This window comes from Callorhinus ursinus, unplaced genomic scaffold (assembly GCF_003265705.2).
Source record: "Callorhinus ursinus isolate GAN/ISIS: 27379988/994484 unplaced genomic scaffold, GSC_fseal_2.0 scaffold22, whole genome shotgun sequence".
In the NCBI taxonomy this organism is placed as follows: domain Eukaryota; kingdom Metazoa; phylum Chordata; class Mammalia; order Carnivora; family Otariidae; genus Callorhinus; species Callorhinus ursinus.
In genome coordinates this window covers 23,429,145-23,450,866 of record NW_027397084.1, presented here as the reverse complement: position 1 = coordinate 23,450,866, position 21,722 = coordinate 23,429,145, and the positions used below count along the sequence as shown (strand labels likewise).

The 21,722-nt window shown below is 34.4% G+C and overlaps 1 protein-coding gene across 1 annotated transcript in view; it reads right to left on the bottom strand.

Moving 5' to 3' along the window:
* Nucleotides 1–21,722, bottom strand: part of COL19A1 (collagen type XIX alpha 1 chain) — a 321,531-nt gene that overhangs the window by 237,932 nt on the left and 61,877 nt on the right. The window lies entirely within an intron of this gene.

The following is a 21,722-nucleotide window of genomic DNA, read 5'->3' as shown; positions in this document are numbered from 1 at the left end:
AGCACAAAAAAGAAATAAGCTTCTTTGGCTTCTGATCAATATTTTAGCCCATTATTGAGAGAAAAGTACAATCAATATTTCCCACAGCTACCATAACATTCCAAGCTTGTTTCTCAGGCATATACTTTCTGTTATGGGTTTTCCCATCAAAGGAACTGTGTCCTTTTCCTGTTACAAATGCAAGCTACAGAAGAACAAATGAATGAATATGTGTAATACCAAGTGGGGCCAAATTTAACATTGTGGCTGATAGTACCATTGCCGTGTTATTACACTGTAATGCATCACCCATCTCCGACTTCACAGAGCCATCTAAAGCACACTTTCCAGAAATCAAAGCAACCTCTTTGAGAAGCTTTTGGAAAAAACTTAGGTGTGATTTAGGGCCAGCTGGTGGCTTTCTGAAAAACTGATCAAAGGATTTCATTTTACCTCCTTTTTATCACTGCACATTTCCCTGAAGTAAGCACAGCTAGGCATAAAAAATAAATTATTAGTTTTCCTGATTCCTTTGACAGTGGACTCTATGTCTTTTCTTATTATGCAGGAAATACATGTTGTCTGGACATTTGATAAGAAATCACATTCCCCAGGGCTATGTTTCCAAACCTAGTCCCAATGAGACCGAGCAAAGAAAGGCAGATTAAACAGGTAAATGAAAATTTGCTAATAACTACACCTAAGCCCAGAAAATAGAAATTTATATACTATGTTGCAGTGATGTTTTTGGTTTAAAAAATTAGGCATTCACCCTCTGATTAAAAAGTCTGAAATCCTACTATATAACACTGCTTCCATATTTAAAAATTTAATTTGGCCTATCATTTCATTTTACAGCACATTTTCCAGGAACTGATATATTTGGAAATATATCAGTGTTTTCCCACTAATTAACTCATATTTATTAAGAGAAGATTTACTTAAATTGAATGTTGAGTGCACTAGCTGGAAAAAACATCTGAAATGGAATGCCAGAATTCTAGCATGAAAACCAACAAAAGAGAGCTGAAAATAAATCTGATTTTGATTTTGTGTATCGCTAACTTGACTTCTACATTTCTGACTACAGGTCTGCTTTACTCAGGACGGAATCTTCAGAAATTGAATTTTTATGGTTCTTAAATTGTTGCCACTCAACTAAATACTTCAAGAAATAAAATAGATACCTCCTATTTTTTTTTCAGTCATCCAATCTAAGTCCTTTTGTTTCAGGGAGGAGTATTTTTTCCTCCTATTTTCTTGGACTTCATTCCAAGAAATAAATTGTCAAGTTACAAAGTATACACTGCATAGGGTTTAAAACTTCAAACTTTTCAAATTCTTTGTATTTGTTGGATCCTTAATGCAGCAAACACATGGATTTACATTATCATATTAATGTTCAGGATAAGGCAAACTTATAATATTCTTAATCATAAGATGAATGAGCTTGTTACTTATTATTACTTATTCTTATGGGTCAGTTCAAAGAAGGGAAAACTAGCCCACCAAAGTAATATATGGTCGATACATGTCTTAATCATAATAATATAAATATGGGGAGTTAGCAGTAGCTGAATCCAACATCTACTGTCTCAAAAACTACCAACGTGAGTGCACCTGTGTGTGTGGGTACACAAGAATATGCAAGTGCACATACCTAGAAAAGCAGGATGGGTAGTCTTAAATACAGGGACAAGAATAAATTCATACATTGATATCCACCATCTCCATTAAAGAATTTGTTGTGTTATACGCAAACAACAAATCATGGAATACTACATCAAAAACTAATGATGTACTGTATGGTGACTAACATAACATAATAAAATTAAAAAAAAGAATTTGTTGAGGTACTGACTCTACTGAAAGCTTCTTAAAGTCAGGCACTTTTGCTGTTTAATTTGTATTTTGGAGAGCAGAACAAAACAATTCAAATTGGATACTGCAAGTGGATACTGCAACAATGCTTTCGGAACTCAAATTAACCTTCCCCAAATTTCTACCCATTAGTCTTATTTCACAAAGGAAAAATATCTTATGGGCCTTATATATGACATCCCTCTGTGTCAATATCAAGCCTATTCAGCAAATCAATAATTTTTCAATGATAGTCTGGAGTCCCTTAATATGTTAGTCACAGTTTTCTGGGCACACACTGGTCACACAATATGTCTTTTAAAATGCGGCACTCAGAATTCAGCACATCACTCCAGAAATGGTCTCACCACACAGAATAGAGAACAGAAATGTCATACACACAAAGACACACACACACACACACACACACACACACATCTTGTTCGGACACTATCCAGTACTTCTATTAATACAACTTGCTTTTTTAAAGCTAAATTGCTTATGTATACATTGAGCTTGTAGTCAACTACAACCATTAAGTTTTCCTTTCAAGGCAATATATCTTACAATCCTTTTACAAATTAATTGAATGAAAATTATACCGAGTTATTCAAATTAAAAAACAAGAAAACAAATAATTTTGAAATTATTCAGACAGGTAAACAATTCTTTCCATATATAACATATTTAGGAAACCGAGCCTTGGTCAGTGTGGTAGAGCCCATTAAAAACCTGTGCTCCTAGGTACTTATGAGGATTTTTTTTCAAGTGGAGTTGTCAAGAACAAGTGTTTTGGCTTTTCACTATATTGTGAGACTAGCTCTAAGATAGTCTTTAAGTAAGCTTGAAGCTTCATTAAAGTACTAGGGAAATAGAAGACATTTAACGTGAATCATCTCCTGAAATATCCGAAGTATAGTAACTGGCATCTGAATCAAGTATTCTAACAAGTGAAAGATGATGTAAGGTGATGTAAGGTATAAAGAGAAGGACAGTGTCATCAGTAAGCTCCGAATTGAGGACAGTGAGATACCAGTAAGTGCAAACTATTTCCTGTCCAAAGTATTCATCCTGAGGAGTAATTTATAGCTCTACTCTGTATCAATTACTTCTACTGGAGCTTTAGTGCACTCAAGTCATAGGTTGTTTATCTTTAGCCCTGAGGTAAATGGTTGTGAAGATATGGAGAAAGAACATGCCTTAGTAACGTTGTCAGAAAGTCAGGAGATTTTTTTTCAAACCTAATTTGGAAAAAGAGAGAGCGTGATAACCTGAAGATTTATGCTTGAGAGAGAAGAAAGAGCATAGTTTCTCCATGAGAAAACGGGAAGCAAATTCTGGAGCTGCACACACCTCTCTCTATTAGATTTCCCTCTAGGAAGCAGTATCTGTAAGCTTTGCTAGGTAGATAAGAGATTCTCCTGCCCTCCTATTTCCCTGAAGCATGCTTTTGCAGAAAGTACAGAAGACTTGCACTGATGCATCACTGCCTCTTCCAATTCCTGCTCAGCACTGTTCTAAACAATCATCTTCAATTTCTTTTCTCTACTGGCCTGGGGCTAAGTCCACTTGAGTTCTGAATAACTCAACAAACACTTATCCAGAATCAGTCGGGTGCCAAATGCTGGGTCAGGTTCTGGGGTTACAGGAACAAGACTTTGTTCTCCTGGAGCTCACAGCGGAGACAAAGACACAAACTATGTGGATAATGTAAATAAAGTACTGTGGGAGCAGAGAGAAGGGGCTATTAACCCATCCGGTGCCAAGGAGACTTTACGGAAAAGATGCAATTTTTCTTGAGCTTTGAATTCAGTAATCTGTGAAAATGTAGGATGGTGAGAGGGAAGAAAAGTACCAATCATGTATGATCATGCTCTCGAATCTTCTATGCAGTAGCTAACAGTTTCATTCAGTACCCTACACTGGCTATGTCTGTCTCTCACTTGGATAGCTAAAATCTCCTTTACACAGAGTCGCTTTTAGAAAACTCTAATATCTGAAATTGTAGATGTCTTTTTATCGAATACCAGTAACACCGTAAATGTACTCTGGAGTATCTCAGCAATCTACACCAAGGATAAAATAGCCACTAAACTATGCAAAGAAGCAGAGAGTGTGTGATCTTTTTTATGGCAACATTTTACTACTTATGTGCTAGATTCTCATAGTGCATTAAACCAAACAGAACATTAGCAGACTAAGTTCTCGAAATCTGGCTAACCGTTTAGCAAATAAAAGTCAAGTGCCTGGGTGCCAGATCCACTACATGTGTTGAGCCTGTCATCCATCTGTTGTGTTCTCTGCCAACTGCTCTACTTGGGGTGTGCGTGGAAGGCATTAGAAGGGAATAAGAAACCATTAAGAAATAAAATCAACTGCAGAGTGAGCAAGTTTCTTTTTCTTTTTCCTATCCTTCTGTTACCCTCTGTCCTCATGTTTCTGCTTATTTTACTGTTATATTGTATGAAAATAGTGTTCATAAATGAGAAAATTAAATGAGGCTTACTCCATGTAAAGGCAGTAATTTTCTCACTGATAATCCAAGTATCATTCTTGGAACTCTAGTTAAAGTGAAGCCAACAGTAGGTTGACAAAACTGTTTTCTTTGTGGTCATTTCCCCTATGAATAGTGGTTATAATAAAAAGTTCAAGCCTATGTCCAGATTTGACTATCTTTTTTCACTGCAGAATTTTCTGAAATATGGAAGTATACAGATGACTCTCTGTTTAAGAAGCATTTCCTCTAACACAAAGCTCATACTTGTTTTGTAAACCTTGACAAGTTCATAGGAAGGATAGAGCCCATTGTTAGAATAAAGGGGAACTGCCCTTTCTTTTGTTCTTCTCATTTAGTACTTCAATTCCTACAATAAATTGTCGCATACAAATAGGTATTTTAACTTTTTTTTAAACTTGGGAAGACCTCTGAAATTAATACTAATTCTGAATCTCAATGGAAAATGAGGTGACACTAGATAATATAGATGGAAAGCCAAATCACTTAAAAATTCTCTATCTTTTTCAATAAATGCCTATAAGTTTCTGAGTCTCTAAGGCATTACTGCTACATCTGGACCAGGGCTGTCTCAGAGTTCATTATAATTCATAACAGCTACCGGCCTTGTCTGCACTTTCATAAACTGTAACACATCTGCCTTTATTTCCTGAAGCGGCAGTCTTCTCGTAAAATGTCTTTTTCAGGGGAAAATCGAGATTCAGAGATCACAGTCATTTCATTTTCCAACTGAAAAGAAATACAAAGGCGGACAGGGAACAATGGATGTGCCCAGTTCAGTCTTGCCCTGCTGCAGAGACTGGGGGCTTCAGAGCGTGTGGTGAAAGAGCTGTCGCACAAAGCGCCTCGGCGTGAGCACGGTTAGCCCGGCTGGTTTTAAGTCAGGCCACTTGGCAACTCTCTCATCACGTTATCAGATACACTTCTTAAGTGCTTTAATGCATATGGCTTTTTACCTCTGGAAGTTCATATTTTTTTTTTTTAATAAACTCATGGCGCTAAGTTAAACACTTTGGTTTTTTACCAAATGAATATACAACAAAAGTATGTATATATATATATTTGACCAAAAGAATATACAGTTATATATATACTTAAATTAGATATATAATAAGTATTCTTATATATACTTATACATAAAATTATACATTTATATATTGAAAGCATATTCTATAGAAAATATAAAGAGAATTTTCTAGGTTAGGTGCTGAGGTAAGGTAATCTGGAGGGTGTGACCATGATTGGCCACCGGGAGGTGGACAGATAAGGATCTCCAGACAGTCCAGGTATGGGAATTTTAAAAGCTTATTTCAAATATACTTTTGAATTTGGAAACCAAACAGAATCATGTTGTTTTCATAATACTTATTTTGGAAGATAAAGCGAGACAAAATACTTTCATATGGTGAGAAAAACATATGATGAAGATTTTTAATTGGCGGACACAATTTTCTGAGGGTGGGGGAGTCAGAACCTCTATAGTTGGGTAGACTTTAAAAGGGGGTCCATGGATTTAAGAAGGAACACAGCCTCCCCTGCAGCAGAATTTAGGAAACCCTCTGTACAGTTCCCTCTCTAGGCAGTAGGCAAACAAATTTAAGATCTAATAAACTGCCTGTACAAAGGAAATCTGGATACTTGAGAAACTATATCCAGATGAAGTAAAGGTGCCAGAGCTATGAACTAATATGGGTAAGATTCAAATCCTGACCCTACCCTCTGTTACCTATGAAACTTTGGGGAAGTTTTTATTCTATCTTAGTTTCTTAATCTATGAAATAGTGGTGATAGTAAATCTTACCTCAGAGATACTATCAGAAATAAATAAAATGACGTAAAGAAGTCTGTGGACAGTGTTTAGCACATGATAATGATAGAGTAAATGGCTGCTATTATTAATATTGTAAGAGTTTATACTCATATATATATATATAGTTATATAGAAAATTAATTGGTTTGCTAAAATGCAAATATTACTTTGTTTTTAGAGGTCAAAATTATCTAAGATATGTATGACTTTTAACATTTTCCACCAAATATATTTTGAATAAATAATATAAATTCCCTCAAATGAGTTCTAATTTAGTTTCATAGTAAGCCTGAGTTTAGAATAACTGAATCATCAAAGTGTTTTCTTTTAAAATTATATCTATTTATCAAATACAGTAGTCCCATCCTTATCTACAGGGAATACCTTCCAAGACCTAAAACCACAGATAGTACCAAATCCTATATATACTGTGGTTTTTTCCTATACATACATATCTGTGACAAAGTTTAATTTATAAATTAGACACAGTAAGAGATTAACAACAATAACTAAAAATAGAATAATTATAATGTACTGTAACAAAAGTTATGTGAATAGGGTCTCTCTCAAAATATCTTACTGTACTGTATTTGCCCTTTTTCTTGTGATGTTATGAGATGATAAAATGCCTACATGATGAGATGAAGTGAGTTGAATGACATAGGCATTGTGACGTAGCATTAGGATACTACTGACCTTCTGATCATTTGTCAGAAGGAGGACCATCTGCTTCCAGATTGCAGTTGACCGCTGATAAGCGGACACTACTGTATTTATTTATAGATCAGGCACTGAGCTGTCACTTTTATGAATAATCTCACTTAATCCTTAAGGCAAAACTAGAAGTGGATACAATATAATGCCCATTTTAAAAAAGAAAAAACTTGGAAGAAACCAAGAGATATGCCCTAAAATTATAGACTGAGGATTTGAGCTGGGATTCAAACATAGGCAATCAAACTCTGGTTAGTCAATATCTGAATGGCACAATAATGATGGCTATCATTTACTGCATTCCTACTCTGTGAGAAACAGATTTTTTTGTGTGTGTGAAAGTTTTCTTAGGAAAATAAACATTTTAGGGATAAACTGTAGGTAATTAAGCAGACAGAAGATTGGTTTTAGCATAAATTAGGCTCCATATTTATTGAACTTTTCCTATCACATTATTAGGATTAAGATGACTAGAAAATAATTATTTCTGTTTTTTAAAAATATCCCCACTTCTCAAAAAACATATCTGATACATGGCATACAAAAGTGAAATAGAGAATGAGGTAAGTTTTTGTTTGAAACACTCTAGTAATGAACACAAGCATGCTTTGAGTGTTATGTTTGACGGTAACACGGTGGGCAGGTTTTGCTCCCAGGGTCCAAATCCTCACCGCATTTTCCCACCACATACCAAAAAGATGTTGTGAGCATATGTGTGTGCATGCATGTGTGCATATGTGCAAGCACATGTGTGATCTTATGCATTAAGTGATTTAGTTCTCACGGAAATTAGATCATCCAATTTACTCATCTTGACTGCCAGTGGTTTCTGTCCAATCAAGCTTACCAGAAGTCACCAGTGACTAATAACTTATAACACCTGCTACACTGGCTATATAAGATAGCTTTTCTTACATGAACTCAGAGCAGAAAATCTGCCAAGTCTCTTAGGCAAAATCCTAGCTGTCCTGAATAGATGTAAAGGGGACAGTTATTGGCTCGGTGTGTTGACAGCAGGGCTGCACATATAAGGTTAGAATGCCTAGTGCAAGTCTGTATACGGTGATGAGTATTAGAATCACAAAAGAACGTAATTAGATGCTCTAGTTCTTCATCCTCCATGACTTTCCATATCCCATAAATTGATTTCTAATATAGTGTTGTTTAGTGTCCTATTTTTCTCCTGGGCCTCAGAAGAAACTAATACTTTGTTCAGGGCCTTGACTTAAAAAATTTACTGCTATCACCTAGCCAAACTTCAATGTGTAGGTTTATCTTAGAATAATAGGATTAATATGCAAATCACTTAATTTATTACAGTATCACACTGGATGTAAGTATAAAGTATAGATAATGCACAAATTCTACTCTACACTGCTCGGAATATGCTTCACTCCATTAACATAAATCAACTTTCTAGTTTAAATATTAAACTTTAAAAAATTAAGAAAGCTTCACTTTGAGAATATTATACCTGAGCTATATGTTCAATGGCACTTTGCATATGTTCTTGTTCCAAGCGAGACAATTCATCTTTTTTAATTTGATCTTTAAACAGAACCCTTAAGCATTTCTAATTCCAAGAAAAAGAACCCCAAAGAATTACAAATGCTCAGAAGAAGAATCAAAGTTAAGCCTGTCTGAGTACTCTGGGAGATGCTTACAAGTCACATTAAGCCAACTGTGGGAGATCCAGCTCTGAGAATACTGAATACTTTAAGAACTAATAATTTTCTTTGGAAATTTACTCAGAAAAATCAATCAAGTTATTTTCATCTTAAAAAAATACAAGTATTTTACTCCAAATATAAGTGCTCATCTTTACAACTATAATTTCAAAATTTTGAAGGTTTAAAAATTAAGAAAAATTGATATGTCCTTATGGGAGTGAAATATTTTTAACCATGCCATCCGATAACATAGTAGTTTTCTTGTTATTTTCATTCTGTATCTATTCATTAGAGTTATTTTAAATAAATGGTGACCTGTGCATTATGGAAGTGAGAAAAACACTCTTCAGGTGACATGTCTGCACTGATGAGTGTTACATCCCTTTAACCGTCAAATGAAGTGACAAGTTAGAAGCAGACCTGGTGCCACCAGTGACTGTGACCTTGAGGATAGGCTATGGTCAAAGACTCATGATTCTATAGATACTGGAAGGGTGTTAGCCACTAAGGAGGGTCTGTGAAGATCCAAGAGCTCAGTGTAGCCTGAGATTATATTCAAAACCACTGGAAGCTGCATGAATTCTCTAATTGTCCTGCTTTCCCACAACTTAGTGTGTAAAATTATATGAATCTTACTTTACATCCCATAGTAAAAAGTCCAATTATCTATAATCATTTTATAGTCCAAGTACTCCAGTGATTATGTATTTGGCTTAAAAAAAAGTTCCCATATTCAAAGTAATTCCAAAAATCCCAATGATCCAAAATCCAAACAACCAGATTGTTACGACGTCTTTTAGGAAGAGGTTGGTGGAATGAGTGTTTGAAACAAATTTGGAACAGGGCCATCTGCTTAGGAGACAGATGATTGAGTGGTATTCTCTAGGGGAAAAGGCGTTTGGAAGAAATTAGACCTTTGAACAAGTGTTTGAAGGAACTTTCACTTATGATGAAGAGTCTGCAATTAATATCATCAGCAAGCTTAATTAAGCAAGAGGATAGCAGCCCAAATAAACATTAACTTGCAGCAAGGTATCATCATTCAACAAAGATTTTACTGAATCTAACATTTACACTACTATAGGATGAGTAAGGGATTTGTTAATTCCTAAATAATTCCTTAATTATTCCTAATAGAGTAATTCCTAAAAGAAAAAAAAAAAGAATAATTCCTAAAAGAAAAAAAGCAGCAGCAACGAAGCAGTCAGAAATCAGATACATTCAAGAAGGACTCAAAAAATATCTGCCCGATAACTTCTGAACCTCCTACCACTTCATCTTCAGTTACTCTGTGACAACTGTAGGTTAATAATCACGGGGTCGAGGCCTTCTGGATAATGAGGCACAATGGACTCACTTGACAATTAGTGCAGCGAAAGCAGCTACAGAAACCTATACTAAACTTATTTTAATGAAGAGCATTTTCTTAGCATCAACAAGTGAAACTTTAATAATTCAGCAGGTTAAGTTATGTGTGTGTATGTATACACACATTTATGTATCATGAAAAACAGGACAAGCTAATTGTAGTTTATGTTTACAAATATAACAATTTTTAAAGTTTCTATAAAAACTGAACTTAAATATATGGAATGAATAAGTCACAGGAATAAAAGGCACCGGTTAGAGAATATACTCAGGGATACTGTAATAGCATGTGTGATGACAGATGGTAGCTGTACTTGTAGGTGAGCACAGCACAATGCGTAGAGACGTTGAATCACTATGTTGTACACCTGAAACGAATGTAACATTGCATGTCAACTAGGGACGCCTGGGTGGCTCAGTCAGTTAAGCGTCTGCCTTTGGCTCAGGTCATGATCCCAGCGTCCTGGGATCCAGTCCTGCACTGGGCTCCTTGCTCAGAAGGGAGGCAGGGAGCCTGCTTCTCCCTCTGCCTGCTGCTCCCCCTGCTTGTGCTCTTTCTCCGATAAATAAATAAATAAATAAATAAATAAATAAATAAATAAATAAATAAAAAAAATCTTTTAAAATAAAACATTGTATGTCAACTATACTCAAATAAAAAAACTTATCAAACAAAAGAAAACTGAACTTAAATAAGATGCTGAACTGCAACAGTAACCTCTTGTGAGTAAATTGATCATGTAGAATTATCTTTACAAAAGACAATGTGAAAATCAACCATTTTATGAGATAAATAGCATATTTTTAACATTTTATCGATGGGCTGAATATATTTCTTGTATTTTTATTTATAATGTCTCATGTGGTGCTGTATTTTTAAATGTTTAATTTATGTCTACAGTGAAATATGTATTAAAAGATATTAAAGCATACATAAAATAGTGAAACTCAGAAGCCTTGGGGCTCTCAGAATAATGGGCAATGTTCTAGAGCAGGGGTCAGCAAGTTTTTTCTGCAAAGGACCAGACAGCAAATATTTTAGTCTTTGCAGGCCCTATGACTTTGCCACAATTACCTAACCCTGCCACCAGGAACAAAAGCAGCCTAAGACAATAGGAAAACAAATGAGTGTGGTTGTGCTCCAGCACAAAGTTATTTACAAAATCATCCAGTTAGAGTTTTTGGCAGCCCTGCTGCAGAGTCATAGTTTGTTGACCCCTGAACTATCAGACTCCTTCTATATATTTTGTCTTCCTTCCTGGTACAACGTTTTACAACAGCCGCAAAGCTTAATCAAATAGCAGGAATTCCAGGAGCACCAAATTCACCTTTAATACCACCTGAACCCCAAAATATAGAAATGCTCATGAGGAGGTTTTTTTCAAGGGTGTATTAAGTGCTAATGTCAAAGAGAATCTACCATTTCACAGAAAAGCTGCTTCTGCTTGCACCAAAGAGTGTTCCCTGAGTCCCTTCCTCATACCGTCTACAAGTCATTAAACTATACTTTTGACAATAAATTATCAAAAAGTTAATAAGTAATAAATATTAAAGTGCTAATCAAAACTAAAAATACGCATTCTCCACACAGATATATACAATTCAGCTTTATCATTTCTTTTATATTTGTCAAAGGTAAGGAATGATTCTATTGTTTTTATTTTAACTAATACCTGATGCTTTCAATTTAAGTCATGAAATTTTAGACTCTACGGTACCCATATTTGTTTCATTAATGTGCTTGATCTTCCGTTATATTCTCTAGGAAGAATCCCACAGCTGGGTTAATCCAATTGTTGACTTCCCTGCTTTTCCATCTAAATGGGAAAAAAATATTTTCAATGAAGCTGATGTGTTACCTATATCTGCCTTAATGGCTCTACCACAAATTCAGTCTAATAAATTTATCCTCGAAATGGTGGAAAATAATATCAACTTCTTGAATGAGTTTCTCTATCACTAATGTGTGATAGAGATTAAGAATATATCAGAATTTTATGAATATATAATGCCATTATTACACTGATATTGTATTTTATTTCACAAGTAAATGTCAACTTCAAGTTCCTATAGTTTAGATGAGATTATATCAGGTTGGGTAAAATTGATATAAAAATAAAATTGATACAAAAATGGATACAAAACAAAATAAATAAAATATATCCAATATTAGATTAGAAAAGATAAAGAAATATTCTTTATTTCTTATATGGACATAGACAGAAAGTCAAAAGTCAATATTAAATTCTACCTCTGAGAGCTTACTACTAAGGGAAGATATTCCTCCTCTCAAAAAAATTGAGAACATATTTTGATTCAATTACTTTTTATTGGTGTGGTGAGGCTACAGAATGAGCATATGAGTAATGTCAGATTGAAAAGAAAATAGAGGGAAACTCACCAGTAGTCCCTGAGTTAACACATTAGACTATTCAAAATGGAAACTTCCATATACTGAGATCCAAAGAAGGGGGTAGTGGAAAGGAATCAATACACAAGTTTCTGACTAAAGAGTCAGGTAAGTTAACTTATTCCATTTTAAATTGTTTTGATTTTCTCTAAAGGTATGTCAGCAAAGCAATCATTTCATAAAGCCTATACTTTTTGGGAAATTAACTGGATATGTGGAAGATAATAATTCAAACATAAACTGGAAAATTATTCCCCATATAGAGCTCAGACCTTAGGTTCAGGGACATTAAAATTGAGCCGCTATTTTACAAAACTCTGACAAAATTTCAACTCCGAAGTAGGTAAAGGTATGAGTCAGGGTCTTAAAGAACTGAGAAAGTAATGTGGTTCCTAAGTAATTAGGTTGCTAACTACATTTGCTAAAAAGAGGGGGGGGGATTAAAAGATTCAGAAAATTACAATAATCAAGTCTGAATGAAAGAAAAGTATTAATTGTTATTTCAAATAATGTCATCTAGAGTTTACTCTTGGACAAATGAGATGATTTGATTAGGTGCTCTAATAATAGAATACTGATCACACCTAGGTGTTCAAATCCATGCAGTGGTTGAATTTCGAACCATCTTACTCCATGAAGAGTGTCATCATTTTTATGGAAAGAAAAAAAAAGGCAGTAAATTAGATTAATGAAGCATGGATGAGAACATAGGCAAGTAAAGATAAAAATTAAATTAAGCCCAAACTCATTTTTTTCCAAATATTTCTGATTCTTTGTTGCTAATTAGCAATATGAAGCTAAAACTAATCAGGTCACTTTGTTTTTTGAAAGAAAAAATGTAGTATAGAGCAATAGTGAATAACAGTCCTTGATGATTTAGCATAGCTAGCTCTTTCTCTGCAAATTGACTCTTTGCCCTGCTTGGCAAAGTTCCCTGGGGAATTGGGGCATCAAATTTATAAGTTCTAGAAACAGCTGAGTTGATGATTTAGACTTTCTGTCAGGTGTGGTGTTCATTCATTCATTCAACCCCTATTATGTGCTGTTCTACATATGCTGCTCACAAAATTCCTATTCTAGTGGGGGAAATAAATAGATGCATAACGCTAACAAATCAGGTGACACTAAAAATGCTAAGAAAGAAGACAGAAGTGGAATGAAGAGATGCTTTTTATATAAAGACTTCAGAATAGGCTTTTCTATTTAAAAGTGATTTCTGAGAAAGAACCTAAATGGTGTGAAGGAGCGAGCCAAGTGGCTATCTAAGGAACTCCCAGGTATATGTACCTGTTATAAAGACCCTGGAGCAGGAGTGAACAAGGGGAGAGGGTAGGACACAATATAGGGAGTAGAGAGTGGGATAGGGAGAGCTCTACACACTATGTGGAGCCATGGAGAGAGCTTCATTGTTTATCTTGAGAGAGACAGGAAGGCATGGGTGGGTTTTGACCTAGGTGGGAAAGGATTTACTTACATGATTATTCATTGTCAAACAATGTTAGGAACAGAAGACAGATTTGAATGAAATACCTAAATCATTAAGTGACCTTTTCAAGAAATTAATTATCAATAACTTATTAATATTTACTACGAGTAGCATACAATCACACTTCAAGATTTTTATATACTAAAATATTTAATCAATTTCAAATTCCAAGGGATTAGCTTACAAATGAAGATTAATTTGTTTTTGGCCAAGGCACATAAGAAGCTAAACTCAAACTAAAAGGATTATTTCCATGTCTCCCTCAATATGTGAGCAAGTATACTATGGATAGGAAAGCAGAGGAAACATATTTTTTCAGTACCTATTCTGTGCTAGTTTCTGGCACTATGTATCTTATATACATTTTATTGTATTCCTTCTTCACAATAAACCATTGGCTAGGTATTATTAAGGATCACTTTCAAAGCAAGTAGGAGGTGGATGGGATTCAATCTCAAGTGGTTCCAGCTCCAAAGAGGTTAGCCTTCTAATACACTGTCCTACATATACTATCCTAAATACCCCTTCTCAGTCTTATAGACCAAAAGGAAAACCTTGAGAACATCTGGTTCCCTTAGTAACGCCGCACTTCTGATCATTTCACAAAATTAACTACTCAATACCCCTCAGGGCAAAATGACTTTCAATCTTCAAGCTATGCACACATTATTTTGTGCACCTTCTCTAATAATGAAAATTATAGAGCAGACTTAACCACAGAGGAAAGTCATCTTTATTTATTGCACATTAAAGTTGCAGGATCACACAGTACAATAAGAACAGGAACAGACTCATCATCAACTCCTTAAAATGAAACAATACATCTATGTTTATTATGAGTGCCAGAAAGCTGAACACATTCATAGCCATAGTGATCTAAAGTTATAATTACACAGCAAGTGCTATGCTGCTTTAATCAAATGCTGGTGCTTGTATTGAAAAAATGAAGATACCAATTAATTATTTGTCTTGTTTTGTAGATCATCAATTTATTTTATCCCAGCTGTTTTTACCTTACCACTAAAATCACTTGCAATTATGAGTTTTGTGTAGTTTGGAAGTTAAGACCAATGTTAATATTTAAAAACATATCTTAAATGGGAAGTTATAGAATACACTGTAACCCTAAGGTACATTTTTGTATATTTTATAGATTTGGAATACAACAAATTTTCTAATAATTATCATTTTTACTAATTCCTTCTTAGTCCTTTTCTACTGGTTTCTTTCCTACAGAGGGAGGGAAGACTCCATAAACAAATAATCACTAGATTATAAACTCAGTGAGAGTAAGCCTAGTTTTCTCACTACTGCTATAGCTCCAGAACTTAGCACACTTTTTATTATAATAATGGGAACTCAATAAATAGTTGCTGATGAATTAATGAATAAAAGAAAATTTTAATTAATTTTAATAATTAAATTAATATTTAGATGTTAAAAGAAGCATCTACTGTATGATTAAAGAGTATGAAGGAAAGAATGAGTCTTTAAAAGACCTATGCCCTAAAAAGAGAGTCTTAGTACCTAATCTTTTTAAAAGAAAATCATTTAAAGGTGACTTAATGATCTTCTTAATATTTACTTAATGTTTTTTTAAATGAGGCAGGGATATTTTTAAAGTATTTTACTCCAAAAACTGATATGTGAAATGTCTTCCTATGCCAGTAATCTTAAATTGATAGGACCGGTAAGTCAAAGAATGGGAAAGTCAGGTTAAAAAATGGTAATGTGTATCACATCACAATCACCAACAAATAAGATAGATATGTATTTTCAAAGTACTTTGTGTCAACCTTACGATGTAGGTACAACTGATAGATGATACGCCCTCATTTACAGATGAGGGAAATGAAGCATGAAGAGACTGGGTGGCTTGGCCAAGCTCACACTGCTAACCTGAGAAGAGTTGGAATTAATCCAGATCGTTCTACTCTCTGAGTCCTCTTAATTATGTTACCATGAGCACACCACCCTACCCATGCATGGTCCTCTCAGCTGCAAAATGAGGATAAAAATATTGGGTTGAAATTCTTTATGAAGGTATAAGTATAAAACAAGATATTTCAAGTGGAACTGCCATGATCAAAGAACACAAATAATACTGAAGAGCTTTTAAAATATAGAGCAACCTTCAAAATGCAAACTGGATTTGACATGTCTAGGTTCTGATCCCAGCTTGACCACTCACCTTGGGCAATAATTTAACTTCCCTAAACTTCAGTTTTGCTTTCTATAAAATAGTAATACCAATACTTAATATGAAGAATTTTAAGAATAAAAAAGATAACATATCTAAATCACTCTTCCCAGTGTCTGGCACATGGTTAATACTCAAAAAATACTAGCTATTGCTATAATAATTTATATATTTAGTTTGATTGAAGTAGTCCTTAGGACTAGATATTTTTTAATTATTTTAAATTTTCATATAATGGCATTAAGTAAAGTTATCCCATGTAATTTGATTTAAAGGGCAAAAATAAATGCTCCATCATACCTCAAAAGTTCTCTCAAATACCTGTTAAGGTGCCTAAAGCTCCCATGCAAGCTACAGTGGGCAGACCTTCCTTTGGGAGTCAAATGCCTATGAAGCCTTGGTGGAAGCTTGCTCTGCAACTTTAAAGGATCAGGCATTGCTCAGACATCAGTCTCCTACCTTTTAAAATAAGGAGCCCACTTAGATTATGTTGAACCATGGACTTCCAAGTTAAGGCATGAATGGAATTCAAATCTCTTTCACATTGGAAAGGTGATAAAATCAACTCCTAAGCTTAGCACAAATTAATTTACCTAGTTAGCTAACAAAGATATGACATTAAGAAATAGAAAATGGAACATTTATGTTTTGATATGGTAGGGAGAAGGGAAAGGCAAATCTCTAAGCATGGGATATTGCCTAATATTAGTCCAACAAAGGTGTGCTGTTTAGGAAAAGGGTTGGGAGCTAAGGAAGAATTTTCAGTGGGGACCCATCAGCAGACAAGAGAAGTCACAAGAAAAGTAAATTATAAGCCAATATTCCAGATAAACCCAGATGCAAGAATCCTCAACCAAATACTAGCAAAATGAAATCAAGAATAAAGTGAAAGCATTATCCACCAGAATCAGAACATTCCATGCAAAAGCAACAAAATATATATTCTTCTCGAGTGCACATGGAACATTTTTTAAGATAGAACAAATATGGGGCCCTCGAGTGGCTCAGTTGGTTAAGCCTTCAGTTCAGGTCATGATACCAGGGTCCTGGGATCAAGCACCACATCAGGCTCCCTGCTTAGCAGGGAGGCTGCTTCTCCCTCTCCTCCCTGCTCCTGCTCTCTCTCTTGCTAGCTCTGTTGCTATCTCTGTCTCTCTCTCAAATAAATAAATAAAATCTTAAAAAAAAAGATAGATCAAATGTTAGGCCACAAAACCAATCTAAACAAATTTAAGAAATTGTATTTCACTGATGATGAGTATTTACCAAAAGGATACGAAAATACTGATTCAAAGAGGTTCATGCACCCCCATGTTTATAGCAGCATTATCAACAACAGCCAAATTATGGAAAGATCCCGAAGGTCCATCGATTGATGAATGGATAAAGAAGATGTGGTACATACACACACACACACACACACACACACACTGGAATATTACTCACCCATCAGAAAGAATGAGCCCTTGCCATTTGCAATGATGTGGATGGAGCTAGAGTGTATTATGCTGAGTGAAATAAGTCGGTCAGAGAAAGACAAAGACTATATGGTTTCATTCATATGTAGAATTTAAGAAACAAAACAGATGAACATAGGGAAATGAAAAAAAAGAGAGAGAAGCAAACCATAAGACACTCCTAACTACAGAGAACAAACTGAGGGTTGATGGAGGGAGGGAGGTTCAGGATGGGCTAAATGAGCTATGTGGGTGATGAGTACTAAGTAGGTCACTTGTGATGAGCACTGGATGTTATATATAAGTGATGAATCACTGAATTCTACTCCTGAAACCAATATTACCCTATATGTTAACTTACTAGAATGTAAATAGAAACTTGAAACAAACAAACAAAATTAAGAAACTGAAATCATATCAAGCATCTCTTTCAACAACAATGGTATGAAACTTGAAATTAATTACATGAAAATAACTGGAAAATCCACAAACAAGTGGACATTAAACAACATGCTATTGAATAATCAATAGATCAAAGAAAAATCAAAAGAGAAATAAAACAATACCTGAGACAAATGAAAATGTAAATATAGCATATCAAATTGTGTGATACAGCAAAAGCAATTCTAAGAGGGAAGTTCATAGTGATAAGTGCCTACTCTACCACAAGTAACAAGAAAAGTCTCAAACAAACAACCTAACTTTACACCTCAAGGAACTAGAGAAAAACAAACAAACAGACAAACAAAAAAACAACCAAAGCCCAAAGTTAGTAGCAGGAAAGAAATAACAGAGTACTGCAGAAATAAATTAAGTAGAGACTAAAAAGATAATAGAGGTCAATGAAACTAAGTGGTGGTTCTTTGAAAGAGAAATAAAATTGACAACTCTTAAGTAGACTCATCAAGAAAAAAAGGAGAACTCAAATAAAATAAAAAATGAAAAAGAAGTTAATCTAAATACCATAGGAATATAAGGGACCATGAGACTACTATGAACAATGATATGTCAACAAATTGGACAACCTAGAAGAAATGGATACATTCCTAGAAACATACCTCCTACCAAGAATGAATCATAATAAACAGAAAATCTGAGCAGACTAATAATAATGAGATTGAATCATTAATCAAAAATATCCCAATAAACAAAATTACAGGACCAGAGAGCTTCACTGGTGAATTTTACCAACCATCCAAAGAAGAATTAATATCAATCCTTCTCAAACTCTTCCAAAAAATAGAAAAATAGAGAACTCTTCCAAACCCATTTTATGAGGCCAACATTACCCTGACATTAAAACTAGACAAGTATGCCACAAATAAAGAAAATTACAGGCTAATATCCCTGATGAACATAGATGAAAAAATTCTCACAAAATATTAGCAAAGAGAATTCAACAATTTATTAAAATATCATACACCATGTCCAAGTGGGATTATTACAGGCATGGTTCAATATGATGGTTCAATATGATACATCACATTAATGAAATGAAGGATAAAAATCATATGATCATCTCAGTAGATGCAGGAAAAGTATTTGACAAAATTCAACATTCATATATGATAAAAATTCTCAACAGTGTGTATAGAGGGAAAGTACCTCAACATAATAATGTCTATATATGAAATGCCCACAGCTAACACCATACTCAATGGTGAAAAGCTGAAAGTCTTTCCTCCAAGATCAGGAATAAGACAAGGATGCCCAATCCCATCACAACTACTCAACATAGTATTGGCAATCCTAGCCAAAACAATAGGCATGAAAAAGAAAGAAAAGGCATCCAGATTGGAAAGGGATAAGTTAAACCATCACTATTTGCAGATGACATGATTTTATATATAGAAAACCATAAAGAGTCCATCAAAATACTGTTAGAACCAATTAACAAACTCAGTAAGGTTGCAGAGTAAAAAATCAAGACACAAAAATCTGTTGTGTTTCTATACACTAATAGTGAACTATCGGAAAGAGAAATAAAAAAAATCTTAATTATAATTGCATCAAAAGGAATAAAATTCCTAGGAATAAATTTAACCAAGGAGGTGAAATACATGTATATTGAAAACTATAAGACATTAATAAAAGAAATTGAAGACACAAATGGAAAGATATTCTATGCTCATGGATTAGAAGAATCAATATTGTTCAAATATCCACACTACCCAAAGCAATCTATAGATACAGTGCAATCCCTATCAAAATGATATTTTTCAAAGAAATAGAAGAAATCATTCTAAAATTTGTATGGAACCACAAAAACTCAGTAGCCAAAACAATCTTGAGAAAGAAGAACAAAGGTGGAGGCATCATGCTCCCTGATTTCAAACTATATCACAAAGCTATAGTAATTAAAACAGTAGAATATTAGCAACAAAACAGATGCATAGACCAATGGAACAGAATAGAGAAACAATAATTAAACCCATACATAAATGGTCAATTAATTTATGACAAAGGAGCCAACAATATACAATGAGGAAATGACTGTCTCTCCAATAAATGGTGTTGTGAAAACTGAACAGCCATATCCAAAAGAATAAAATTTGACCACTATCTTACACTATGTTACACAATTAATTCAAAATAGATTAAAGACCTGAATATAAGATCTGAAACCATAAAACTCCTAGAAGAAAACATAGGCACTAAGCTCCTTGACATAGGTCTTGGTGATCTTTTTTAAATCTGACACCAAAAGGAAAAATAAACAAGTTGAACTATACCATATGAAAAAGCTTCTGCACAGCAAAGGAAACCATCCAGAAATGAAAAGACAATATACTGAATGGAAAAAAAATATATGGAAATCACATATCTGACAAGGGGATAATATCCAAAATATAGAAAGAACTCATACAATTCAATTGTAAAAAAAATTAAAAATCCAATTAAAAAATGGGCAGAAGACCTGAATAGATATGTTTTTCAAAGAAGACATATAGATGACTAACTGGTACATGAAAAGATGCTCAACATCATTGATCTTCAAGGAAATAACAAATCAAAACCATAATGAGATATCACCTCACATCTGTTAGAACAGCTATCATTAAAAATACAAGTAATAACAAGTGTTCATAAGGATGTGGAGAGAGAGAAACCTTCAGCACTGATGGTGGGAATGTAAACTGTAAAGCCATTATGGAAAACAGTATGGACATTCTCTAAAAAATTAATCCAGCAATTCCACTTGTGAGTATTTATCTGAAGAAAATAAAAACATTGACTCGAAAAGATATATGCACCTCCACATTAATTGCAGCATTATCTACAGTAGCCAAGGTATGGGAATAATTTAAATGTCCATCAATGAATGAATGGATAAAGGAGATGTGATACACACACACACACATAAACACACTGAAATATTATTCAGCCATAAAAAAGAATAAAATCTTGCCATTTATGACAACACGGATGGACCTCAAAGGCATTAATGGTATGTGAAATAAGCCAGACAGTGAAAGACCAATACTATATGATCTCTCTTATATGTGGAGGGAAGAAGAGAAAGAAAGAGAGAGAGGGGGGGAGGAAGTGGGAGAGAGGGAAGGAGAGAGGGAGGGGCATAGGGAGAGTCGTAGGGAGAGAGGGAGCAAGAAAGGGGGGGAGAGGGGGAGGGAGAGCAGAGAAGAGAAGAGAAAGAAAGAGAAAAGAAAGAAGAAAAAAAGAAAATCAAGCTCACAGATACAGAGGACAGATTGGTGGTTGCCAGAGGTAAGGAGTGGAGGTTGGAGAAATAGGTGAAGGGAGTAAAATTTTATTTAAAAATAAAATAAATAGATAAATAAGCAAACAAATGATAGGAAGCTAAAAAAGAATCTTTGTGGGGATCCATCAGCACACAAGAGAAATAAGAGTTGATGTATTTGGAGAATAGAATGCTAGAGAAGTCTAGGGCACAACTAAAAATAAACTTTCTTGCTTCACAATCGTGCTTAAAGTTTATAGATACAAAGATTTGGGTTTCTACATGTTTTCAAATTTTAGTTCCTATAGGAACTCAAAAGCAGATTTGAATGCTGATACAGTCTTCCTTATTTTAGCCATCAGCATTTAAATATAGTCCTTAATAGCCTTTAATGGAAATGTGCATTTGTACGGGACATAGAGATATAAAATGGATGCATTTTTAAAATTTTATTTTATTATGTTATGTTAATCACCATACATCAATCATCATTAGTTTTTAATGTGGTGTTCCATGATTCATTGTTTGCGTATAACACCCAGTGCTCCATGCA